Consider the following 27,791-nt stretch of genomic DNA (forward strand, 5'->3'; position numbering starts at 1 on the left):
TTAAGTGGTGTCAATTATACAGGTCTTGTACTGTATAAAACCATATTAGAATGGATTAACTAGATTTAGACAGTAAGCCATATCCCTATTGTTACTCCATTGACAGTAATGGATGAATTTGACCCAGCATGTCCTGTGTCACTGTCCTAATGCTGAAGTGTGAGTATTGCAATCACAGGAGCAATGATGATAATCCTATGCAATACAGGTACTGACGTGCATCATAAAAATAGAATGAACAACATATATTTTAGTTTACATAATTTTTAGGTTATAATAAATTTAAAAATAGGAAAGATTACTTGACATCCACCCCTTTCTTGACAGTCTAAGTGACTAGCAATGAAATGTTAACTTTTGGGGGGTTAGGTTGTTTTTTTTTAAAACACATTTTTTTAAGTTCCACTTAAAAGAAAAACAAAAAGTGATAGATCTCTCTGAGTTGTTTATTATTTTTATATAAATATAGCACCCAAAATGTACATGGGATTCTACAGACCCATCAAAAGTCCCTTCCCTAAAGTGCTAATGGTCTCAAAAGACCAACAGATATAGTGTGTGGGAAAGGGGTACAGCACAAAAGCAAAGTGGTTGAGGTGATGAATGGCTCACATCTTGATGTTTGCATGGTTTTTTTTAAAAAAGATTATGTATCTAAGCCTAACCCCATGTGCCCGGCTATCTAGCCATTGATTAGTTGTCTAATTTCTTGTAGGTGTTGCAGTATAAGCAGGACTTAAGGAAGGAAATGAATGAGGACAGTGGCCTTATGGATTATTACAGAATGGGGACGTCTTTGTAGAAGATAACATAGAAGAAAGTAAAGCAGAAAAAACAGGATATCAAGGCTAGCATAAGTGTTGGAGTAGTGGGGAAGGAACAAGGCAAGTGTGGATAATGAGAGGTGCAGAGTTACACAGGGCTTTGAAGGCAAAGATAAGAACCTGGAACTTGATGTGGAGGAGAAGCACAAGCCAATGAAAGCGGGGAGAGGTGACATGGCCCCTGTGAAGGGCAAAGAAGAGGATTTTAGCAGCTGTGTGTTGTATGGGCTTGGGGTCGGGTGCAGTATGCCTATCAAGGAGGCCAGAGGAGGATGCAGTAAATATCAGAGATAAAAAGGACTGAATAAGAGCTCGAGCTCTATGACCAGAAAGAAAAGGTCAGATCTTAAAAATGTTTTTGAGAAAGAAGAGAGAAGACTCCAGGCTTGAATGTGAAGTGCAAGGGAGGTGGAGGAGTCGGCGTTCATGCTGGTTACTGGAGTGACAGGGAGGGTGATAGTGTGTTCAGTAGCAAAAGTGAATAAGAACATGCAGAAGTTTGGGGAGGAAAGACCAGGAGTTCAATTTTCACCATGTTTAGTTTTAGTTGACAGACATTCAGGAAGGGACATCTGAGAGACAACATGAGATATAGGATTAGATGTTGGGAGACAAATAGGGAGTGGAAAAATTAATTTTTGAGTCATCCGTTTAAAAATGGCCATTGAAGTCACATGAGCAGATGTAACCACCCAATAAAGGGATAAAAGGAGGGGCCAATGGTAGAGCCCTGTTGGACTCCCACAGAAAGCAAAACATAGCAGGAAGAGGACCTGCAAAAGGAAACATTGTAGGAATGCCAGAGACATAGAAGAAGAATCAAGAAAGGATAGTATCACAAAAGTTAAAGAAGGAGAAAATGTAGAGAAGGTGGTCAGATGTTGAGAAGGAGATCAACTGTGTCAAAAGCAGCAGAGAGGTTGATGAGCTGGAGGCCTCAAGATATAGAAAGTCTGACAAAGCTCTGTCCTTGCCTCTGTGGGTCCCGAGTTTCCTGGTGGATTTCGCTAGCCTCGGCTCACTGTGACCCTCCACATAACTCTTCTTTCTCTAGAGACAAGGATCACAGTCTACTGAGCCATTTTCATCATAAGCCAGCGAGGGAGGTGAGGAGAAATTATCCTTCCTTGCACAGTCTCTGTTGTCTCCCAGTCTCAGTGATTAAACAGGAGTCAAGGTGGGGAGGGAGCCCGGGCCCACCCTCTACTCCGGGCTCCAGCCCAGGGGGACCCTAATAGTATCAGCTATGGTAACTGACCTTTTAGAAACATGACATGTACAATTCCCTGGGCTTACTTCCCCACAGCAGCCCTCACTTCCTCAAGCTCCACTTCACCCTTACCTCAGGGCCTCCTTCCTTGTGCCTGATATGGTGTGTACTACTCAGCCTCTCCAACAGCACAACTTCCTCCAACAGCTCCTGACATGCACACCCACCTGACAGACTGGGAGGCTTTTAACTAGTTTCAGCCAGCCCCTGATTGGCTTCAGGTGTCCCAATCAACATAGCATTCTCCCTGCTTTCTGGAAAGTTCTTAACTGGCCTCAGGTGTCTTAATTGACCTAGAGCAGCTGCCATTTTACTTGACCTGATACCAGGGATTTGTTTAGCCTGGAGCTAATATATCTATTTCCCACTACTTTTCTATAGCCCTCTGGCCTTGCCCCGTCACACATCCCGCCCCCCCCCCCCGCCCGCTCAACACCATTGAGTTGGGCAACTTGGGACGCCAGGCAGTATGCTCGTGACAGACCATCAGCTTTGTCATGGTGGCATCCAGCCCTGTGCCATATGCGGAACTGGAATGGTTGGAGGGATAAGAACCACCTGGCGACCCTTGTATTCTTCTCCTTATTCCACTGCATCCACTGGAGGGGTGCATGGTCCTTCACAAGAGTAAATCACCGGCCTAAGAGGTAATAATGCAGTGTCTCCATAGCCCATTTGACAGCAAGGCATTCTTTCTCGACTGCTGCGTATTTCTATTCTCTTGGGAGAAGCTTTCTGCTTAGATAGAGGATTGGGTATTCCTCTTCTCCCACCATTTGCGACAGAACTGCTCCCAACCCCACCTCGGAAGCGTCTGTTTGTAAAATAAATTCCCTATTAAAGTCCGGGGCTATGAGTACGGGGTCATTACAGAGGGCTGTCCGAAGATCTGTAAATGCCCCCTCTGCTGCGTCAGTCCACTTTACCATGTCTGGACCTTGGGCCTTCACCAGGTCTGTTAGGGGACTTGCCCTAGTGATGAAGTGGGGAATAAACCGTCAGTAGTAGCCTACCATGCCTAGGAACGCACAGACCTACTTCTTTCGGATCGGCCGGGGCCAGTTTTGAATTGCCTCTAGCTTATTCGTTTGGAGCTTCATTATGCCCTCCTCACAATATATCCCAGGTACCTAGCCTCTGCTAGCCCTATGACGCATTTAGCAGGATTAGCAGTGAGGCCAGCCTGCCTTAAGGTGCGCAATACTGCCTCAAATTTCTCCAAGTGGGTTCCCCAGTCTGGCGTATGGATGATGACATCATCTACGTATGCAGCTGCATAACTAGTATGGGGGTGCAGCAGCTTATCCATGAGGCGCTGGAATGTGGTCGGGGCCCCATGTAGCCCAAAAAGGAGGACGGTGTACTGGAATAGCTCATCCGGGGTGGAGAATGATGTCTTTTCTTTAGCTTCTTTGGTCAGAGGAATCTGCCAGTATCCTTTTGTCAGATCCAGTGTAGTCAAGGGCATTACCCAGTCGGTCAACCAGTTCATCGATGCGTGGTATGGGGTATGCATCAAACTGGGATATTTCATTCAGTCGGCGAAAGTCATTACAGAATCTCATGGTACCGTCAGGTTTAGGCACTAGAACAATTGGACTGGATCACTGACTGCAAGATTCTTCAATAACCCCTAATTCTAATATTTTCTTTACTTCAGCCTTGATTTCCTCTCTTTTGGCTGTTGGGATTTGGTAGGGTCTCAATGTTACCTTGGCTCTGGGGATCATGCAGATATGGTAATAGGTCTCCGTCATCTGCCCTGTAGAGAACACATCTCTGTTGCAATTAATCATGTCGGCTGCCTCGATCTTTTGGATCGGAGTCAAGTCGGATGATATCTTCACTTGCTCATGTAAGTTATCCTCCTGGGGAAGGGTCTCCTGCATGACTAAGCATGCCTCTCGATCGTGCCAAGGTCTTAGAAGATTGATGTGGTAAATTTGCTCCGATTTCTGGCAGCCTGACTGCCGCACCTTATAGCTCACCTCTCCCATGGCTTTGATCATTTTGTAGGGTCCCTGCCACTGGGCCAACAGTTTAGTTTCTGCTGTGGGCACCAGTACCATAACCCAATCCCCTGGTTGGAACCGTCAAAGCTTTGCTTGGTGGTTATATTGGGTTCATTGGGTCTCCTGTGCTCTCTCCAAGTGTTCCCGTACAATGGGCGTAACTCGGGCTATCCGATCTTTCATCTGCAGTACATTCTCAACTATGTTCCTTCCGGGATTTGGCTCCTCTTCCCAGGCTTCTCTGGCTATATCCAATATGCCCCGAGGGTGGCGCCCATATAGTAGTTCGAATGGAGAGAAACCCGTGGAGGCTTGCGGAACCTCCCGGATGGCGAACATGAGGTAAGGTAATAGAGTATCCCAATCTTTCCCATCCCAGCTCACCACTTTCTTGATCATGGCCTTGAGGGGCCTATTGAACCTTTCCACAAGGCCATCTGTTTGCGGGTGGTATACAGAGGTCCGTAGGGCTTGTACATGGAGCAATGAACAGAGATCTTTCATCAACTTGGACATAAAAGGGGTCCCTTGATCAGTCAATATCTCCTTGGGTAGCCCAACCGGGCAAAGATCTATACTAGCTCTTTAGCTATTGTTTTGGAAGCTGTGTTGCATAGGGGAACAGCTTCCGGGTACCGGGTTGCATAGTCCAGTACAACAAGCACATGTTGGTGGCCCCGAGCTGTCTTCTCTAGGGGCCCTACCAGATCTATGGCTATCCATTCGAAAGGAACCTCTATTATTGGAAGAGGTATCAAAGGAGCCCACAAGTGCGGGCGAGGGCTATGTAACTGACACTCCGGACAAGAGATGCAGTATCGCCGGACATCTTCATGTACTCCTGGCCAGAAGAACCTCCGCAGGATCCGTGCCTGGGTTTTCTCTACCCCAGGTGTCCTCCAAACAGGTGACTGTGGGCAAGACTCAATATGGCTTTTTGATGTTTTCGTGGCACCAGAAGTTGTTGTATCTCTTGCTCCTGCATTTGCACCACACGGGACAGATCTTTCCTCACTATAAAGTAAGGTCTAGGAGCCCGGACCTTTCCATCCATGGGTATCCCATCAATCTCGGCCACCTCTTTCCTGGCATTATCATATCTGGGGTCCTCCGCCTGGTCCCGCCGAAAAGTCTCTCTCCCCAGACTAACCTGCCCAAGCTCCCGGGGCTGGCTTCTGCTTCTTCCAATGGCTCGCAGCCATCATGGCTGGGGGCAGCTTCTGGCTCACGTCTGTGGCGGAAGTTTCTCTGTTGGCTGCTCGCGTCCATCTGCCTACTAGGGAGGTCTTCTAGCCCCGGGTCAGGATCCGGGTTCCCAAGGCCTTTACGGCCTTCCTCTCCTTTTTTGTCTTCCGGGTCTTTCAGGGCGCTGAGAACAGATCCTGAGAAATCTCAGCGAACATCAGGGGTTGACATTCCCTCGGTGTCGAGTCGCTATCCTCAGGGTCCCCACCTCCCTCCAGCCTCTCTGTGGGTAGTAAATTATCAAACCCTGGATAGTCCCTCCCAATGACTACAGGATATGGGAGTTAAGGAACTACGCCCATGGTCACCTCAATGGGGTTTCCCTGAACCTCTATCTCCACTGGGATGGTGGGGTAATGGCTCACGGCCCCATGCACGCACGTCACTGCTACGTGTTTGGCTTGTAGCAGCTGATTGTTTTTTACCAGCTTACCCGATATGAGGGTGATAGCAGTCCCAGAGTCCACAAGCGCTGTAGTCTCTGCTCCATTTAGTCTCACTTGCCTGGTGTAATTATGCGGGGCTAATGCGACCCCCATGAGGTGGATAAGGGAACATGGGACCTCCCAGTCCCCCAGGTTACATTGCATAGGCTCCTCGGTGCTGCTATGTGTCCCCACTCCCCATATGCATAACATCTATAATTGCTTTTAATCACTCCCCTATCCCGGGGGTTAGGGGGTTTAGTCCCAGGGTTCCCCCCACTCAGGCCAATCCCTTCCTTCTGGGGTCCCCACTGGTTTTTCGCCCCCCCCCTTCTTCCACCTAGGACTCCCCAGGTGGTTTGGCTTCCCAACCTTCCAGGGTTGGGGTCGGGTGCTTGCTTCGAAAGAGGCCTTCCTTGGGTAGTTGGGTCAGTTCACTGGCTGTCATCCGTCTTTCTACCAGTGTGATCATCTCGTCGTACGTGGACAGATCATTCTGGCCTACCCATTTGCGGAGATCTGGCGGCAGTCCCCGCATGTAATGGTCTATGACCAGGGTCTCCAAAATCTCCTCCAGCCTGCACATCTTGGGCTGTAACCACTTCTGTGTGAGGTGTATGAGGTCGAATAGCTGGGACCTCAGGGGTTTGTTCTCCTTGTATTTCCATTCATAGAACCTCTGGGCCCTTACCGCTGCCATTACCCCTGATCGTGCTAGGATCTCTGCCTTCAGACGGGTATAGTCAGTGGCATCCGTGGCAGGCAAGTCAAAGTAGGCCTTCTGGGCCTCTCCACACAAAAAAGGGGCGAGAATGCTGGCGCACTGCTCCTGGGGCCATGCCTCATGCTGAGCAGTCCTTTCGAATGAGAGGAGATATGCCTCTACATCATCTCCTGACATTATCTTTGGCAGACAACCAGTGGCCCTCAGGGTTCATGTCCCGTCGGACCCCCGGGCCTGGGTGGTGAGGATCTTCAGCTGGTCCACCAACTCTCTCAAGAGGGCACAATCTTGGGTCACCTGGCTCATCAATAATTGATTGGTTTCCTGCTGTAGCCACATAGACTCCTGTTGTGCCATTGCCTGAACCCCGGTGGCCTCCTGCTGGGCTGCCTTGGCTTGTACCAGAGCTTTACTACCTCCTCCATTGTGGTATAAAGCAAACAAACAAAAACCAAAACAAAAAAAAAATCCAATACCCCAGTGCATTTTTTTAAACCTCTTTCTTCCACCACACTGTGAATGAAGTCCCACTCCTGACACCAGTTGTGACAAAGCTCTGTCCTGGCCTCTGTGGGTCCCGCGTTTCATGGTGGATTTCGCTACCCACAGAGGCTCACTGTGACCCTCCACATAACTCTTCTTTCTCTAGAGACAAGGGTCACAGTCTACTGAGCCATTTTCATCATAAGCCAGTGAGGGAGGTGAGGAGAAATTATCCTTCCTTGCACAGTCTCTGTTGTCTCCCAGTCTTAGTGATTAAACAGGGGTCAAAGGCGGTGTTGGGGGGGAGCCTGGGCCCACCCTCTACTCCGGGCTCCAGCCCAGGGACCCTAATAGTATCAGCTATGGTAGCTGACCTTTTAGAAACATGACATGTACAATTCCCTGAGCTACTTCCCACAGCAGCCCTCGCTTCCTCAAGCTCCACTTCACCCTTACCTCAGGGCCTCCTTCCTTGTGCCTGATATGGTGTGTACTACTCAGCCTCTCCAACAGCACAACTTCTTCCCACAGCTCCTGACTGCACACCCACCTGACTGACTGGGAGGCTTTTAACTAGTTTCAGCCAGCCCCTGTTTGGCTTTAGGTGTCCCAATCAACATAGCATTCTCCCTGCCTTCTGGAAAGTTCTTAATTGGCCCCAGGTGTCTTAATTGACCTGGAGCAGCTGCCATTTCACTTATCCTGGTACCAGGGATTTGTTTAGCCTGGAGCTAATATATCTATCTCCCACTACTTTTCTATAGCCCTCTGGCCTTGCCCCATCACACAAGGAACAGATAAAATCTCAGTGAGAGCAGTTTCAATGGAGTGGAAGGCAAAAACCAAATTGGGGGTGCAAGGAACTTGAGGTAGCAATTGTGGATGGCACACTTAGGCTTAGATATGAGAGGAAGAAGGGAGATGATCGTTGAGAAGGCAAATAACCAGATTACTGATGCTTGAATTTTGAGGGGAACAATCCCAAGAGAGTGAGAGGTTGAGAATAGAAGCAAGGGAGGTCAGCAGCAAAATATGGTTGTGAAAAGGGAGCACATTGAGGGATTAGAAGAGGAGAGTTAATCATGGGGAAAAGAATAATAGCAGAACTTTTTCTTTGGGAAAAATTGGATTAAGGGTCTATGAGCCCTTCTCTATTTTTTGCAATGTCTGGTACCTGATCCAACCCTTAGGCAATTTTGGGATTTTTTTATTTTTGTCTTTATGTTTTTAAATGATAGCAATAGCTCTAAGAAACCATTACCTAGGACTGTAGAGTTGGACTGGTTTGTTGAGTGGACCTGCTGTAGAGAAACTAGTTGAAGCTTGGAGTTGCAACAGCAAGAGTGTACAGTAGCTTTTGTCTTTACCTTGAAGCACGGAACAAATGCAGTTCTAAAAATTTCTGAAGCTCAGTTGCTGGAGGCTGCTGTAATGGGAGTACAATTACCAGAGAGAGGCTGACCTGGGTTTCTACTATATTTCACTGAGATGCAAGCTGCTGCAAAGAGGCTATTGGATATTTTTTTTCATGCTTAAAACTTATAGTTGCTGTAGTAAGTATAGCTGTTCTCTCGTGCCTGGAGCAGGAGCAAGATGCAACTGTGAGAAATCCTGGAGGCTACCGAATAGAGGTCCAAGTTTTTTCAGAGAGAGCATATTCTCTCCTCTTCCACGTGAACAGCTTGTAAGCTATTTGCTATTTGGAGATGCAGTTATTCTAAATAAGCTACTATGTGCTAATTAGAGTTCAGCACTGCTGTTGCAGCAGGAGCAAAGTGAGTCTTGTGGCTCTGTTTGGGATTGAAATCAATTGAGAGCTGAGGTAGAGAGACTGTACAAGTGCTTTGTGTTACTTGATGTCTGGATACCATGGAACTTCACAAGCTGCAAACTGCTTTGTTCCCACTTTGCCTGGGGGAAGCAGAACTTGTGTGCTAGACTGAGTTGTCTGCAACTGGGTAGGGGTCATACCTTCCTCTCTCCTGAGAAATGGAAGATATTAAGAACTATCAGGATGCTCATTTAATTTTCATTTAGGGCAGTATTTCGTTTCGGAGTCTCTTGTTGTGGATTTGTTTATAATATGATTGTATAAACATCGCAGTATCCACAGGTTTCTGAGGTTGATAAAACCATTTGAATTCTCAGCACTGAAAGATGCACTAACCTCAGTAGAATTCTGGGTTCTTACTCTTCCCCAGTCCTTAGTTGGCATGCTATAGCTTTTCCTTTCACTCAGTTCCTGTGTAGTCATTTCTTGGGATGGTCCCAAGATTGCTTCCTCTGCTTCCCCATCTCTCTGCACTTGATGCCAGTCTTGGCACATAAACAATATGTGCCCTGGTAACAAGTCTTTATTTGAGGTTGCCCACAATATACTGTAATTTATAAAAACAAATGAGATGTTTTATACCTCCGATGGCATCTGACTCTCGGACAGTAAATAAGACAGCTGATTATGTTGCCATACAGAGATGCAGGAGTTGCTTGCATCTTCCATTCTCCTCTTAATTTGTGTACCAGAATTTTCCTTTATCTTTTTACTCTTACTTATTATCCTCGGTTACTTCTTATTTTGATTGCTTATCCCCTTCCGAAAGCGAAGTTGGAGTTAATTACAAAGGGTTTGTAGGTTTCTTTCAAATTTCTTTTATTTCTTGATGCCTTAAAAAAATCTTTATTGAATTTTTCATTATCCTTGCAATAGCCTGCCTCACAAACCTAGACATAACAAAGAGGTATTAGTATGTAGTGCAGACCCCAAAGTCTGGCAAAAGATGACCCTCTCATGATGCATAAGTTACATCTAGTAAGTAGCATTATAATTCAAAATCACTCAAAGGGGAAAAAAGTTGGCTAGGTTAAAGAGGCTAGGTAAAATAATGATTTAATTTAAAAACAATAAAATTCTTTTGGCTGAAGAATTTAACTGGGAGTTGGGACACCTGGGATCACCGTGTGATTTGACAAAGACTCTTTATCTGTGCTTCAGTTTTCCCATGTGTAAAATGGGAATAATAATTTCTTACCTCACAGGGATATTGTGATGCTTAAGCCATTAGCATTTTTAAAGCACTTTGAGATCCTTGCATTTAACTTAATCTAGCTGGAAATACAACTGTACTAAGAGCCAATCGCATTCTTGTCCTCACAACATCACCTCCTATCTCTAACAGCTGTCTTTCAGTTAGCCAGTGCTGGAATATAAAGTTTAAAGTCCTATTTTTTTAAAGAAGCAAAACGTGTTTATGAATGATTCAGAATGTGAGCCCTATTTATATATGATATGTCACTGGAAGACTCCCCATGCTAGTCTGCAAATGCGCCTCCTCCCAGTTCTGAAAGAACCACCACTTGGTATATGAGAGTTCAGTCCACCGTTTTCATTCAGTCCTTGGCCTCTGTACTGAGGCTGCCAACAGGACTGTCAAATAGCACCAGTTATATGCTCTAATATTTGAGTAATTACAATTTTTTCTTTTCTTTTTTTCAGTAGATCCCTCTTTTTGTTAGTCACCACCCCACTTTTATTGTATTTTGCAGTTATGGTCTCCTAATTCTTAGTTTCAGAACCACACAAATGGCACATAATATACACTGAAAGAGACCTTATTAGCAGCTTTCTTATAAGACAAAGAGACACTTGTGAAAAAACTAAATAGCTGAAAGAAGATTTGGGGTAGACCTGGTCAAGGCCCTGATTCAGTGTTCTGTACGAGCTGTGTTGAGGTTAGCTGAGGGTGGATTGCTTACTGCTACCTTTGTGTTACCCTGATCCTGTTGCCATCCAAGGCTATCCCAAGCATGACTTGCACCTATGGCTTCAATAGGTCATTCCAGTAGCCACAGATAGCCAGGTGTAGCGATGCCCTGGCCACATGCCTCCTGGATTTCCCCCTTACACTATGGGCCACAATGGGGTTAGTATGAAAGTCCACTACCCAAACAAGCAGAAACCTGTGCCAGCCAGTTTGGCTGTCATTGCAGCTGTTTTACACTGCTGGAGAAGCACAAAGTACATGTAGTGCTGCCAAGGACTGTGGTCCAAATCTATATTTTCACATTGTTATTCTCCCAAAGTGTGTACCTCCCAAATCCTTACCCTTCTCACTTACTGGAGAAGCTGCTCATTCCATAAGCAGTGCTCATTCCATAAGCAGTGCTCCCACAGATGTCATGGACTCTGCTCATGCAATAAGTGTAGAATTCTGATCACTTTTATGCAGAAATCCATAATCTCTTTTCTCAATCAACAGAGATTGCTAATTATTGAGGGGGCAGTATTAATCAGACTCATAAAATAGATATTTTCAGCCAAGATATTTTAGACTCAGAATGCTCTAATTTTCAAGCTGCCCTGTAATACCTCTTAAATATTTCTATCTTTGAGTGTTTGTGTGATGTTAACGTTCACTTCTGTGCCTCATGCAAATTTTTTTTATCTCCTGAGTCGTCCTGTATGTACACTGCACTATATGTCCAGAAAAAGCCCCATGTGTATTGGCTCTGAAAGTATGCTGTACATCCAGCCACATAATTGAAAATAATAAGGCCACAATAAATGGGATGGCCTTGGGGTATAACACCCAAGGGATTCAATTGGTGTCGCTTTGCATCAATGTCCATGCGTCATGGTAATTGAGGTAACATAACCAATTACCACATTTTAATTAGAGTTGTAAGGACTTGGGAAAATCTGTAATGGTGAGACAGCTCACTTTAAAAAAAAAAAAAAGGTTTCTTTCGCTCTCTTTTCCATGGGCTTTTTTCTTGGATGCTTGTTTCTTAGGAGGGGAAGACAGTTCTTAATGTGCTGTTTGAGATTTTTCCCAGTCTCCTCTTTGAGTCTTTATAATGGACTTTTGAAAAACAAAATGTTAAAAACTGCTGTATGGCTGCTGAGCTGATATCCTCATCCCTTTCCTCTGTTCGCCTTCCTCACTGGCACATTTGGGAAAAGAAAACAGTTTTTTAAAATGCTGAATTCAGAGCTAAATTAAATCTCCCCCTCACTTTTTCTGTGTCCTTTTCATTGATGCAACATTTAAAAAAAATAGCAATGGACTGATACTTGTTCTAAACTCCAGAGTTCACAAATGTATTAGTTATTGCTCCATTACTTTGTTGTTGTTACTTTGTTAGGTAGCACCGCTAAAGAAAAACTCACTCAGCTGAAAGAGTCTAATTAAGCCATTATTTTTGTAAGGTTGGAGATAGTTGAAAAAAATCTTGTGTAAAGTTTAGAAGTGCTATATAAGAGTCTGATCCTGAGGGGTGCTGAAAATCCTCAGCTTTCCCATTATCTTAATCGGTGGACATTCAATATCTTGTACAAAGTGCTCAGCTGCTTTACAAAATCAAGCCCTACCAAAGTCATTATTTAATTCCTTATATTTACTAAATTACAAATGACTTTTCCTAGAAGACAGTACATTAATACAGCATTCAGCTTGTTTCACAAAAAGCCACCACATTCCTATTCATTTCCTCATGTCACAGTCATGTTTTTCAAATCATCATATCAGAATCGCTGGTGTCAAAATTTGAATTTCCTGTTGTATTGGGTGGCAGCTTTTTAAAAATGAACTTTTGTGATTTTAGAGTCAGTGGCAGGTGCTAGTCTATTTGATCTCTGTAGGACTTCTGAAAGAGACCCACCTGAGAAACACCACCTGCTTCCCTCTAGATGGAAAAGGAAAGAACCACAATAGAGCAGATGTCAGCTAAATTGAGTGAAAACAGGTGCTAAGCTTGACTGTCCTGGTAGCTGAAGTGCTACATTTATTTACAGCATTAACAGTGGCACTTTCGTGCTCTCCAAAACGACACCCCTTCACAAACAAGATACCTGGCCATCTGGAGGATCTTCCTGTATGATCCACTGGAGAGCTGAGGGTACTTGTCCTTGAAATCCTTTGATCTGTCTGCTAAGGATGTCAATCAGTGCCAAATGTAGTGGTGGTTTTGTGAGGTAGACACCAATAAACCAAACTCATCAAATCATTTCATATAAGTCTGCAACCAGTCTGATGGTAAAAGACTTTCAGTCATTACCAACCTGACCCCCGTTTTGACCAACAATCTAGAGGTGAGAAACTCCATATCACACCCTTTTAGCCATTTAGCCTTCCAAATGGCATTTTTAACACATCAGAGCGTGGCATATCCTCATTACAAACCATTACAAGGCTAATGGACATATTCAGGCTGATAATATGAATTACGTTTATCAGGAAAATGGCAGTGAGCTGAGGAAGCTAAAAGGAGATCATCTGAGCTCACTGCCAATAGGTCAGATCATTTGCTGTGGCTCTGATTTTAAACATGTTATTTGGCACATTTCAGTTTAAATAAAGTTCAGTTTGAAGCCGGGGACAGGAGGAACAAGCTCCAGGCAGGACGAGGCATGAAGGTGACAATGGTGTGTTCAGGGGATAGGTGCTAAAGCCAGCACCGCTTTGCACATTGCCAGCAGTATCAGGCGTGGAGGGAAAAAAAAGAAAAGGAGCATGCTCCCAAACTAGCTTACCCTTGGGCCTTAGGCAGAGAAGATTTGGGGGTAGGCTGAGGAGTCAAGCATGGGAAGAAGCCATGGACTAGATTTTGTTGCTCATTTATTTGATTAAAAAAGTCAAACCCTAAGAAGGGGGGGGGGGATTTGCCCATGTATAGTTTGTGTGGAGTTGGGCTTAGAGTAGGTAAGAGGTATCTGCTTAGTCAGTGATACCATTCATAGTTGAACATCGATTAGTAAGAGGTTTTTTTAATTATTTTATCTGTTGTTGCTCCGTTGTATTCATGAAAGAGAGGAACAGAGCTGACTGCCGTGGGGACTGCCATCCTCTTTCCATGCACTGAAAAGATGCAGCATAAGCAACGGTGGTATAGGCTTGTCTACACTGCCTCTCACCAGTGCAGCTTTCCATTGATCTGGAAGGATAACCACTAGGGTTAAGATAATAGGTCGTGCCCATTAAGTCCTTTTCTCTCTGTTAAAAATACCAAAAAAGGCAGCATGTATTGCTAATTGTGGTTGTGTTGAGTGTGATATGGATTCCAGTGGACTGAAACCAAGAAGTACATTTCTCATAGGTCACTGAACAGCCATCAAATAGTAACAAATTTCAGTGACTACTCATCTTCAGCTGGATTGAAAATATTGACCGAGAGGTGAAAGTCTTTCTGACCTATATCCCTTTACAAAGCCCCTGACACATCTAGCCTTCCACCCTCACCATAGTATCTGGCCAAATTTGTGGAACATCGTTTGAAAGTTGCTTACTTCAGTGAACATGAGCACAAAAGGATGAATGGAATTAATTTAAAAGAAAAGAGTTACTTTAATGAGGAAATCAATTGCTGCAAATACTTAATTACCCCCAGACTCTTCCTTGATTTTTTTTCCTATTTCTTGATACAGCGCACACTTTTCTGTGCAGTTTTGGAAAGTATTCCAGTTTTTACCTTTAGAAACTGGCTTTCTTTGTAAGAGTGGAAATGTTTACTTCATTTACTTCAGGCTGGCCATGTTTATAAGGAAAACATTCTACATGCAATGTAAATCACACAAACATACATTTTCCAGTATATTTTAAATTAAAACTTGGATGCCTGTTCTTTCATTCACTACCAGGTGTACTACTTACTACTGTGAGTATTTGACTTCATTCAGAGTAGTTAAGGTAAAAAGAGCCATGCAACTGGTAAAGTTTTGCAGTATCAGGCCTTTCATGCTTTGTTGTTATAGTTGTTTTAAACCATATTGCAAGTTAGAATGGGGTAAAAATGGTATATCTGCATCAGTGTCCTTCAGTTGCTCTCATGAGCAATTTTCAGTAATCTATTTCATGGACTGAAGAGCCTTCTATTTTCTTCATAAATACTATGGAGTCATTCTCTTATATGACATATATGTATATATATGAAAAATGTCTGGTGTGGTTTAAAGTTTTTGTATCCTGAGATTAAGATTTCAATATTTCTTACAAATGTCAAAGCCACAATGAGTTATAATAATTCCAAACATGTCTCAATAAGATTTGTACATTGAACAACATCATTAATGTTGCATATGCCACCTATTTTTATTGAGGTCTATACAATCATGACCGGTGTAGAGAAAGTAGATTAGGAAGTGTTGTTTACTGCTTCTCATAACACAAGAACTAGGGGTCATCAAATGAAATTCATAGGCAGCAGGTTTAAAACGAGTAAAAGGAAGTACTTCTTCACACAACGTACAGTCAACCTGTGGAACTCCTTGCCAGATGATGTTGTGAAGGCCAAGATCATAACAGGGTTAAAAAAAGAAATAGATAAATTCATGGAGGATAGGTCCATCAATGGCTATTACCCAGAATGGGCAGGAATGGTGTTCCTAGCCTCTGTTTGCCAGAAACTGGGAATGAGCGACGGGATGGATTATTTGATGATTACCTGTTCTGTTCATTCCCTCTGGGGCACCTGGCACTGGCCACTGTTGGAAGACAGGATACTGAGCTAGATAGACCTTTAGTTTGGCCCAATAGGACCTTTCTTATTTTCTTATTAAGTCCATCTTGGGGGGAGGGGAGCCCAGAGCCAGGGCTCTGGTCCTCCCCCAGTGCCCCAAGCCAGCTGAGACTGACTCACTTGCAGCTGCCTGGCCCCTGCCCTACCCATTACTCAGCCTCCAGCCTTTGTCTCACTTCCTGGGCCAAGAGTCACCTGGTTGCATCCCCCTCCTGGGTCTCAGGTTACAAAGGGGAGGCCATAGCATCTGTGCAGACAGCTGGAGCAACCCCCGCAGAAGTCACACACCCTCATTCCCACCACCTAGACATTGGTGCAATACACAGGGAAACTGAGGCACACACAACATTCATGCAAAACAGTAAAACTCACATAGGCTCACATACAACATAACGAGGGGAAATCCCCACTTTGTCACAGACACAAAGAGAGGGAACAATTAAAATGTCTTTAAAAATTACTAAATGTTCATAATTTTAAACTCAAATATCTCAGGACCTTCTAAGGTCCTTCAGTGCTGTATTATCTTACTCAGAGGAGCTGGGAATCCTTCTTTCCAGTGGTGTGTAAAGCTCCCATCTCTGTGGTCATACAGGCAAAAGATTTTGACCATAGCACACCTTTAAATGGGGGGGCTGTTGTCTAGCTTGCCGGGGGGAAGGGGTATAGTGTTTTACAAGCAGAGGTGAGAGCGGGACTCAGAAGCTGCTTCAAAAGGGTCAGCGTGGCAACGCTGACTTATCCCCAGGGACCAGAAGGACTGGGGAGTTCATAAGGGGCAGGCCTAGGAAGAAAAGCCTCTTTTCCCCAGACCAGATTGAGCAGCACCCATCCTCCCTCCCCTTAGAGTGGGCAAAATAATAGGTTTGGTCAGGTTTGGTCAGGACCGGATGTGGGCATTGCACAAACTGCTCCTTTCTAGGGGGGCAGGCAAGGAATTTTTCCCTTACCACCAGATTGGCCAAGGTGGCGTGAGTGACGTGCGGGGGGCAGCAGGGGGTTTCACCTTCCCCACAAAAGATTGGGCGGGGGGGTGGCTTTGTTATGGTGAGTAGGGAAGGGAGTTAGGCTATGATATCACAACTCATTATGTAAGTGTGGGGCGGCTGTCCAGTGCAGGTACTCCATAGGGAAGGGATACAGTGACCAGATAAATGGCTTGTAAAGGACTTAAAAAGGAGGTGTTTGTTAAAGGAGCAGAATGGGGGAGGGGGGGTCACGGCTCCTATAACTGGTACAGCAGGGAGCCAATCCCTTTAACTTACAGCCCACCGTAACCCTTTTTCAAGGGTAGGGGGGATGGTAAGGTCCCAGCAATGGGTTGGCTGGGGGACCACAACAGAAGAAATGTGGGAAGGGGTTGGTGGAAGTCCCTGGGTGGATATTGAAATGATCATGGAGTTACCTGCACTGTACACATTTATCTGCTGGGTAATCCCAGACATCTAATAATAAAGTTGCTGCCTGATTAAACCATATCTTGTGTTTCCTGTCCTCCCTTCATATATCCAGGCAATAGACTTGTCCCTAGGCTGAATATTTCCCATTTTGTGCCACAAACCAGTTTTGGGTTTGGAGTGAGAGAATTTAACATTTGGTAGAAAGAAGACAACAATTCTTTGCCAAGCTGATTTTTTTAAAAAAAAAATAGTCGTGTACAGCTATTCATAGGTTTGGAATGCTGTCATGATGAGATCATCAAAAGTGCATGATAAATGCAACTTACCACATGGTTTTTTAATTTAGCACATGAATACCACTGCATATGTAGTGTACGCCCTTGTGGGTAATTGCATTGGACTGTCTGATTGGCACTTCATCCAGTAACCATCCCTTTTGGAGCTGAATCTAACATTATAAACTTCTGCGCAATTTCTAACAACTAACATATTTTCAAATCAACCTGTCACAAAATGTTTCATAAACTTCATTTTTCATCCAATAATCACACTAGCTCTAGACTCAGAATGGGCAATATTCAATCTCAAAAAGAACAGAAATTGGAGTTTTTAAACCATCTATAAAGGGGACAATCAACATCAGAGTCTCTGTATAAGGGAGATTTAGTTAACTATAGTAAATGGTGGATATGCCACCAACTAGCATATAATCTATTCCACTTTTTTTCCATGCTGCAAAATAAACAACAATGTAGTAATATATTACTCCTGGGGGAATTTTGCACCACTGTGCCCATGCAGAATTCATGTCTCCCGTAGATTTATTTGCTTCCCTGCAAAAAAAATGACTTTCTGACAAGAAAGCTACAAGAGCAGTCATGCACCCCTCCCCAGCAGAGCAGGTGCATCGTTTCAGGTGCCTGGAGCAGCTGGTGCAGGGTAAATCACCGTGGGGGAGATAGGGCTGGGTATGTCCTGGTTGGTGGCTCCCACCCAGTGCTAGGCTTAGTTGCTAGTCCCTGCTGGACAGGGGGAAGAGGAGGACCTCCCCTGGCTGCTGGAAACTCCATCCTCCAACCCCACTTCCTGCTCCCATCACTCCTCAACTGCGGGGGGGAAGAGTCATTGTATGGGGAGCTGCTCCCTCATCCACCCAACCCCTGTGCATTTGGAGCCTCCCATACCTAGACCCTCCCTGCCAAGCCACAACCTCTTGCATCCAGACTCTGGATGAGCCCCTCACCCCCGTATCCAGACCGCCCACTCTGACCACCATCAGCTCAGCCTCAACATCAAACCCCCACCTGACAAGCCCCACCCCCCCTGCACCTGGACTACCCCGATGAGCCTCCCACACCCAATTCCCAGCTCACTGAGCCCCAACTAGCTGCACCTTATTCCCCACCCCTGAAAGCCCCGCTTCCCCATCACCTGGACCCCTCACTGAGCCCATTCCCCCAATAAGCCCCTGTGCATCCAGAAGCCCCCCCACATCCAGACACCCCACCAAGCTGCCCACACCTAGATTGCCCCACATAGAACCTTCTCACCCCACACCTGGATCCCCACATAATAAGTCCTTCCACACTTGGACCCTGCCAGGCTGAGCCTCCCTGCCCCACATCTGGATCGGAGGCCAGGGCTTGGAGTGTGTGCAAGGCTCTCTCCCTCTCACTGGCTATCTTGGTGCATCTGGCATGGAGGGGCAGATCCCTGGGGTGTTTTTGAGGCAAGCCCCACCCATGTGCTGTGTCAGGATTGGGTCAGCCCTCACCAGGGAGTCTGTATCTCAGGCAGAGGGTGGCCGCAGGTTGATCTCCCATTTCTCTGCAGCCAGTGGCCTGTGTTTCCCACTGCCTTGATGGAGTTTTGACATTTATTTACTGACAAATAAAATATGCAGAATTTTGCAGAATTTTAAAATATTGTGCACAGGATTTTTTTTGGTGGGGATAGCTTTTTTAAATTTTTTAGCACAGAATTTCCTCAGCAGTTGTATATGCAAAGGTATTTCTACAGGTCTGAACACAAAGACATTCCCTTCTCCAAAAGTCAGTATATTAGAACTTGCTGGCTGAATAAATCCTTCCTGAATAACAAAAAAAAAGAATGGGTACTGAGGTTAGTCTTAGTAGCAAAATATATAATATTCAGAAAATGGAATCTAATGCACTTCCAATCTATGCAGAATGTTAGAAGAATTGTCAACTGCCGTTTTAGTACAGAAAAAAAGATCTATAACAAAATACAGGAAAATACACTAAGGTCAGATTTCAAAGGCACAGTACCCACAACTGAAGCCAGATTTTTTAAAAGAGCTCAGTTCCCATTTAGTCAACTAAGGGCCAAATATCAAAAGTGCTCAGCACATAGTAGCTCTCATTGTGACACTCTGGCCAGATTCCCCAAAAGAACTCAGCATTCAACGTGAGCTCTTCTAGACCATTTATTTTGGTGTCTAAAATGGAACCTGCAAGCTTTTGAAAATTGGAACCTAGTAGTGGGTTCTGATTCCTGAGTATTCCAACCAGAATGAAGGTGTGGCATGGATTCATTCATACAATTGTGCTATAACATGTCTCTCCTACATGATGTCTCTCCTAGAAGCAATATTCTGGAGATTATATTTGTACCTAACACTCACTGACCTCATGATTATGCTCTGGGCCAGCGTTGTTTTAAAAAAATGTTGATAGAAAAACAGAAGCTAAAAAATATAACGTAACAGACTTGGACGCTTTTGAGCCTTTGAAAATGACTGTTGTATAAATTGAAATGCCTTGCTCATTGCATTGTATCTTTTATGGCCCCAATCCTGCAATGAGTGCCTTAAGGGTAGGATCTCCACTTATGTTTTAATATTCTCTTTGAAGAGTTAATAAAGAAAATATTTTTAAAAGAGGGGAAGGAATCTTTTTTTCCCCGTGGTCTGCACAGTAATTACTTCTTCCTTAAAAGGTCCTGTACTGTTGGATTTTAAGACCCTGATTCTGCAAACACTTATGCATGTGTATTTTCAGGATGTGTGGAAGTATTTGCATGATTGGGCCCTTAACATTCAATATTGTAGGACCTTTTATCTTAGGAGCTACATATCCTTCTAACACATATGCATAAGTGCTTGCAGGATCAAGGTCTAGATCTGTAATAGCTTTATATATACAAAAGCAATTTTAAGAAACTTTAGAGTTTTTAAAATGTTAGTTATTTTGTTTCTCTATCTCAGAGGTCTGTACATTTGGACATATGATAGGGCAGACTGGCTTTACTAGTGGAGAAATATGAAAAATTGTACCCCTTTTTTAAACTGTGTAAAACATTTCTAATGTGTTTTTTTGTAAAATGAGGCATATACAGAAATGCATATAAAATATAAATATACACCTTTACATCAATATTTATGTATAAATATACATGCATATATATAAAATAGTAAAATGTAAATCATCAGTAAAAGTAAGTAATGATGTGCTGAATTTTGTTTCACTTTATCTATATGACATTTGTGTCATCACTGTTGCTCTAATCCATATTCAGGTCTTCATGCTGGTGTGCAGTAATATGTAAATTTCCTAGCCAGCTGCATTAAGCAGTGTTTGTTTATTCTGTTTCTTTTGGCACTGCATATAACTGAACTTGTGCCAAAAATGTGGCTGCTTCAGGGAACACGATTCGGGTAGAAGGAAGTTGTGAAAGGAAGCACACATCGTAAGTCTTTACTCTGCAAAAGAGCAAAATCAAAAAGTTTCTGTTCACAAAAATATCTGTATTAAGAATGGAAAATAATGTGTTTGTTAAGGTATAATGAGCAAACGGAATCACTTCAGAATACTCTGTTTACATTGGCTTTGTAAACAAGGATACAATACTGAGAGGTTGGTGAATTTTGTAGTCAGGAAGGCTAAGATTAGTGAAAGATGAAAGCTGGAAGTTTAAAATAAATTATTTTAACATGGTATACTAATCTCTCACCACATAGCATTTAGCTGCATTTAAATTTAGACAGCTGTGGCATTTAAGTGTTAAAAAATTGCATTAATGATGCATAGAACTATTTACTTACGCTGGCAGTCCTTTCAGTCTTCCAGTCTGACACTTCCTTTTTTATCCAGCCAGCTAATTTCCCCTCTTTTGTGAGGAGTAACTGTTTTCACACTACTGCTTACCCAGCAAGCCTCCTCATTGTTTCATGCTTAATTATCTTCTTGAGCTTCACCTTCTCCAGTAAGGGAGAAAGACTGGGCCTCCCCACAGCTCTAATGAAAGCTAGGTTTTATAGATGCACTGTGTGAATAAATGCAGTGTCTGATCTAGCAACATAATAAATGAGTTCCTAAACTTTATGGAGTCACAGCTAATCCAGTGGGTTTATTCAACAGTGCAGAAAGAAGCTGTATTTTTAAAAAATGCTTTTTTATTTTAAAAGGGGGGGGGAAGAACTTTCATTTATCAAGGAATCGGATACCATAAAAGTGTTCCAATATCTCTAAACATTACACAAAAATGCATCACAAATATTTGTTTCAGAGAAACTCAGAGTTTCTCCTAAGTCATGTGGAAGCCTTTGAGCTGTACACATTAAATTTCAAGCTGGCATATTAACAATATTAATATTAATAGCCCTCTGCTCTTCACTTGTTACCGTGCTGTACAACCTCTGATTCCTATCTACACTTGTTACCACTCACAAACACCCAAATAGCAGTTGTGGAAAGATGTGCATTTTTACCTAGCCAGACTGCTACCTTCCTCTCAAATGCAGGCTTGGCCACAGTTGTCCATTATTTTGTCACCAAGAGGTTGAATTTCTGCAAAGCATTTTATCTTGGGCTACCTAGGTAGGTTACACAGAAGCCAAGACAGTTACTACACATACGAGCCCAGTTCTTAAATAAGAAAAATTGATAGGAATATATAACATTGGTGCTTTGAACCCTATACTTGCTTCCACTGCAATTCCAGATCCAGTTCAAAATTCTGGCTGCCCTCTTCAAAGCCCTATTCCTACTAAACTCCAGGTCTCCCTATCTCTGAGTATCACTCGCTACAGTCAACAGGAATGTTTCAGCTAATGGAGCCCAGAAAAAGATGCCTGAAGCTCTGGGACAGAGAGGGGTCAGTGGAGACCTTCTGCTTTGGAATTTCTTACCATGGGAGATTAGGGCTGAGTTTGAGGCTTGCCACATTTAGAACATATAATTTTCCATAATGAAGGAGCCTGCAAAATGTCAGGGAAGTATTTTCCATTGTAATCAGTTTCCAAGAATTATTCTCCTGAACCTTGATTTATCATTAGGACAGACAGATAGTTCTCTTGGACATGAGGGGGACTTGTGTTTATGGGGAGATTGACTGGCAGAACTATAGTGGTAATATCATACTGCTCTAGCTATATCTCTCTGTGTGGACACTCTGTTACAGAATAAAAGTGACTTTTTGGGGTGTATAGTTATAACTATAATTCAAGGGTAGGCAACTTATGGCATGCATGCCAAAGGCGGCATGCGAGCTGATTTTCAGTGGCACTCACACTGCCCGGGTCCTGGCCACCGGTCCGGGGGCTCTGCATTTTAATTTAATTTTAAATGAAGTTTCTTAAACATTTTAAAAACCTTATTTACTTTACATACAACAATAGTTTAGTTATGTATTATAGACTTATAGAAAGAGACCTTCTAAAACATTAAAATGTATTACTGGCATGCAAAAGCAAATTAGAGTGAATAAATGAAGACTCGGCACACCACTTCTGAAAGGTTGCTGATCCCTGGCATAATTATACCATTGTAGTTCCGCCAGTTTGCCTGTGTAGACAAGCTCTTAGTTAAATCAGCACAAGTTTATGTGTAGACAAAGCCACAGAATTGCTGATCTCCAGTTCTGTGCCTTAACCATAAAGACTGTTTTTTCTCCTGTTAGTAAGGTCACTGTGTGCATTTTGGTCCAAATCTAAGATGTTGCTGTAGGCAAACTCCCACTAACTTGAATGGGAGTTTATCTGAGTAAGACCTTAGGAACTGGCCTTTACTGCATGTGGAAGTGCATAGCAAATTTCTGTTTTTGTGTGAAACTATGAATCCTCTTTCTAGGCTTTTCATTAAGGATTTGTGCTGGACTCTCTCACAAGGAGGAGAAAAATGCACATATGCCACAAAAGCAAAGGTGAGACCAAAATGACATTCAGGAGCACAAAAAACCCTGTCATGTAACCTCTTGACAGATGAAAAGAAAACTACAAAGCAGCAAAAACAACTGCCAGTAAAATGTGCCATGTAGCCAGATGTTATCATCAGGGAAAAAAAGCCCACTTACACAACTTGGCATGTAGGTCGACGATTGTAAATCTATTTGGATGACAATATGATGAAACTAAAAAGGTGTCACCTTTTTTCGTTGCAGCCTGTTTTTGGATTCATAACGGTCACAATATTTGAATTATTTTGTTAAAGAAACCCTCTTAATGTGAATCTTGTGAAATTGCCTAATAAAAAAAAAATCCAGTTCCTGACAGAGCAGCTTTTAAATAGTGTATTCTGAATATTTCTTCTGAAAAACTTCAAAAAAGTTTTCCTCCTACTCTGACAACATTTAAAAGTTGTTTAAAAGTTTAAAGTCTAAAAGTTTAAAAGTCTCTTCAGTAAGCGAAAAACTGATGAAGTCTCCTGCACAGGAAGCCATGGGAGGATCCAGTTGTAGGATTGGGGCCCAACTGCCTACACACAGAAAGGGCTTGCAGTCCAGCCTGGGTAAATGCTACTCCAGGAGCAGAACAGGGACCAAACTGTGACCCAGTTAAGTCCCCGCTTTTCCAGTGATCCGTGGGAGAAGTAAGCTACACCAGCCATTTTCCTGGCATAGGTTATTTTCTTTTCCATGTTGGCTCAGTTCTGCTGACTGGTGTGTTGAAGGGGAAGGGGCTGAAGCCAAAACTCCACATTTTCGCATTCACTTTCTCCCTGCACAATATGTGGCACATTGGGTAGCCCATCGAGGGAAGTTAGGGGACTCCCTATGCCCCTTTAACTCCCCGGAGCAGGCATACAGCTGATTGACCCAAAAGTGGTCCCTAATGCGCAGATTAAACAAACTTTAAAAATAAAGGAAAAAATTGGAGGGGAGGGAGTGTTCCTCTGATTTTTTTGAATGACAATAATCCAACTTACTAGTAACTATAGTAAATAAACATTTTGCAGATAGGACTGGGTGTTTTTTTTCAAATTGATGCTTTCCCTTTAAAAATCCTTACAATTATTAATTCTGTTTTTTTAAAGTTGCTAAATGAACTAGAGAGAAGTGTCATTTTAACATCCAAAATTTGTATTGCTTCCACCTTTTATTTCTGAGTGTCAAGAAGAACTTGAAGCATTGACATGCCTGTGAGAAACTGAACAATGACAGAACATCAATTACCCCGGTCCTCCACTGAAAAACCCTGTGCATGGACACCCACAATTGAGCACAGCCCCACTGAAACCTATGGCTCTCCTCATAGGTACAGGAATCTGCCCACATAGATCTTAGTGCGAGATCTTGGCCATGCTGCTGGGATGGGCGCTGTTATAAGAACCTGTATAATCAAATACTGCAGATAGAATAAAGGGGCTGAGAGGAGGGAAGGATAAATAGGGGGAGGGGAATGGAAAATCTCTGTTTTTTCCCCTATAGAAGTCCTCCTTTTGGTGCCTCAAAAATTGGACTTCACTCTCTTGCACACATAATGCCTGTTGAAGTAGATGGCATTTTTTGCGTGTGAAGAGTGTAGAACTGAGGGTAATTATTTCAAAGCAGAGCAAGGGAAAATATTAACCTGAGTCCTGGATTTTTTTTTTTTTTAAATAAACACAGAGTTACAGATAAACTCCTGTTTTAACCTTAATTATAGTTAGTAAATAGATGTGTTAATGATTGGTTTCTCTAGTGGGGTCCGGTACAGCATAACCCATCATATTGTAATGAGCAGGTCCTTTCAGCAATACTGCTTATTAATTATGAAGTGTAGGTGTTGATAGATGAGGACAGTTTTCTGGTTGGCTATCATACAAGGAACCCCATTTAGAAAATGAACATAAGTGAAGCAGAAGTGAAGTGGCTACTGTAAACATGACTACTTCCCTCAGCAGAAGTACTTGGCATACTGGCATTTTTCAAAAAACAAAATCATGTTTGTCTTTCTTGAATGTGAATACATTCTTGGAGATGGGGGATGGTTTCTTTCATTTTTTCCCTCTGTTCCATAAGTGCAGTTACATTTGGATAATAACAGCAATTGAGGGATTTTGTGGGAGGGGGAGGGAAACAGAGTTTATATTTATTATTGTAAAAGCTCTTTTTAATGTTAATTCCTTTAAAAAAATATAATGGTACGTGGGGGTTACATTACAGGGCTATTTCACCAACACAAAGTATCCGTACTGAAACAGTACATGCAAATGAGACTGAAACACATGGAATCATTGTTTAACTTTAATAATAACTTGCTAGAGAAAAAGACAAATCCATCTCTGTATTAGTAAAGAAAACAGTACAGGAGAAATGCATTATCCTTTGAAACTTTTTTCTTAAACAATCCCAGGGGATGAGGGAACAAATCTTTAAATGGTTTTACAGTATGCTTCTCCCTGATAACATGTTTAGGGTAGATCGGTGGTTTAAGCAGTAAAGCCCTGATCTTACGAATATTTAAGCACATATTTAACCTAGCTCACATGAGTAGTTCTAGTGAACATGATAGAACTACTTATGTGAGTATGGTTCTGCATGTGCAAATTTTACTTGATTAGGGCCCAAGTTGCAAATACCTAGACTCCCTAAAACCACACATGCAAATCCCAGCAGGGTGAATTCAACTTTTCACCTTCAACTTCCAAGTCAGATACAATTTACTGTATGGTAGATTTCTGGATGGAACCTTAGAAGGCTATCTGCTGTTTGCTCAATGGCAATATTATAGAAGCAGTGGTATATATAATATGGATAGATGTATGTCTTGGCTTGTTAGGTCAAAAAATATTTCTCTTGTCTGCATGTGTGCTGTTTGGCTGTTACATTCCACAAAAGATGGGGTTGCATTTAATAGTGTTGGTATATAATTTGTGGTGTACTTTGTGATCTTTTGAGACTACATATACTCTCTCAAATTATTATTTGTATTAGGCCAAATCCTGAGATCTTTACTCAGTTGGGAGGGATTTTCAAAAGTGCTCACTCTTAGCCTTATTTTACGATTGATTTCAAGGGGAACACTCAGGTCAACACTAAGTGCTTACTTAAGTGAAAATCCCACCCAATTTCTACTCTGTCCTTGGTCAGGCAAACTCCCATTGCTGGCAAGTCCTTTACCCCAGGATTCAGCCCATTATTTGATATGGGCCCTGAAATTAGAACTAAAATGCTGGGCCAGATCCTCAGCTGGTGTAAATAAAACAAGCTCCTCTGAAGTCAATGGAGCTTCAGCTCTTCCCACTGGGTTTTTAAAGATACTCATTGTTAAAAGGATGAGATATATAAAACAAATTGAAATGGTAAAGGACTGAAATATCAGGCAGCTTAAATACTCACAGGCAATCAGTTAAACCAGCTAATTTCCAAAGAAGTATATGTAGGTGTCATAAATTCCTCTCCCCAACAGTTTGGTACCCGGGGTGAATGTCACAGAAGTTAATAGGATTTTTGTCTCTGACTTCAATGGGGCCATGATTTCACCCTTCACAGTTGTGAAGAAGCTGGGTGCTTTCTAGAACTCTGAAGATTGTCCTTCAGTGGTAATCCCAGTTTGCTTGTGCTAGAATCAGAAATGTTTTCAGTATCCTCTTGTGTCTGGTTTTCAGGATCAAGACATCTGGCTATAATGGACCGTTCATTTCTTGGGCCAGAATAAGTCAAATGCCCCTGGAATCAGCAGGTGCAATGTCCATGAAGGACCGTAATCAGCATTCATTGAGGTGGTGTAAATTACATGGTATAATTTTGAAGTCAGTGGAGTTTTGCCCATTTATACCACCTGAGGATCTGGCCTTTCATGGACAAATCTTTTATTTTCTGGAGCAGTTACTAAATACCCACCCTTTTGCTCTAAGATGTCAAGTAATTTCTAGCTATTTAATTCTCAGAATGGGAGAAAAATAAAATTAGAGAAGAAATTAGAGGGGAAAATTTTATCACAGGTCACTGCCAGGTGTGTGGGACCAAAATAAATTATTGTAAAAAAAAACACACCAACCCTGAAAAACTGTCTGGAGTTATTCCAAACATTATCTCATTGAATGCCAGCTTAGTATCTCTGCCATAGGAAGAAGAAGAAAGACCCACAACATTATAGAGAGATGAAAGGAAAGCAGTGAAAAGAAAATGTTGCCATTTCTTTTGCTCCCTATCTTGAGTCTCCTTCCAAGAAACAATTCAGACATTTAGAATGTAGCACAGACATTAGGAGCCAACAATAGTGGGGAGGAGAAGGGCTCAGTCTCCCACCCTCTGGAAGATTAGAAGTAAAAGGTTCCATCTTGTCTGCAATTTCAGATGTTCTACTGAAAAATCCACAAGATCTAATTTAATAAAATAACCATAAATCTTATGCCCTGGCATCCTGCCTATGCATTTAGGGGCCTGTTCAGGAAGACATTTCACGTTACACAAACAAAGTCTTCTGAAATTTCTGATTCCCCCCTGCTGCCATCATCAGTGCAACCACAGTGGGACATGGTGTGCCACACTGTTCAGCACTTCACTAAGCCATACACCCTCCCTGCTGCTGCTCTCCCAGGCTGATGTCATCCTGTCCAAACTCCTTCCGTTATTTGAGTAGCCTGTGATTTTGTAAAAGGAAGGGGAAAATGTACTCTGTGGCCAACAATGTGAAATGATTTATAATAGCGTTTCAGTGACTTAAGCTGGGTGT

At 42.9% G+C, this 27,791-nt stretch overlaps 1 protein-coding gene across 1 annotated transcript in view; it reads left to right on the plus strand.

The window, feature by feature from the left end:
• Positions 1-27,791, plus strand: part of AKAP6 (A-kinase anchoring protein 6) — a 391,946-nt gene that overhangs the window by 342,541 nt on the left and 21,614 nt on the right.

The sequence above is a fragment of the Dermochelys coriacea genome, chromosome 6 (genome assembly GCF_009764565.3).
Source record: "Dermochelys coriacea isolate rDerCor1 chromosome 6, rDerCor1.pri.v4, whole genome shotgun sequence".
NCBI lineage: Eukaryota > Metazoa > Chordata > Testudines > Dermochelyidae > Dermochelys > Dermochelys coriacea.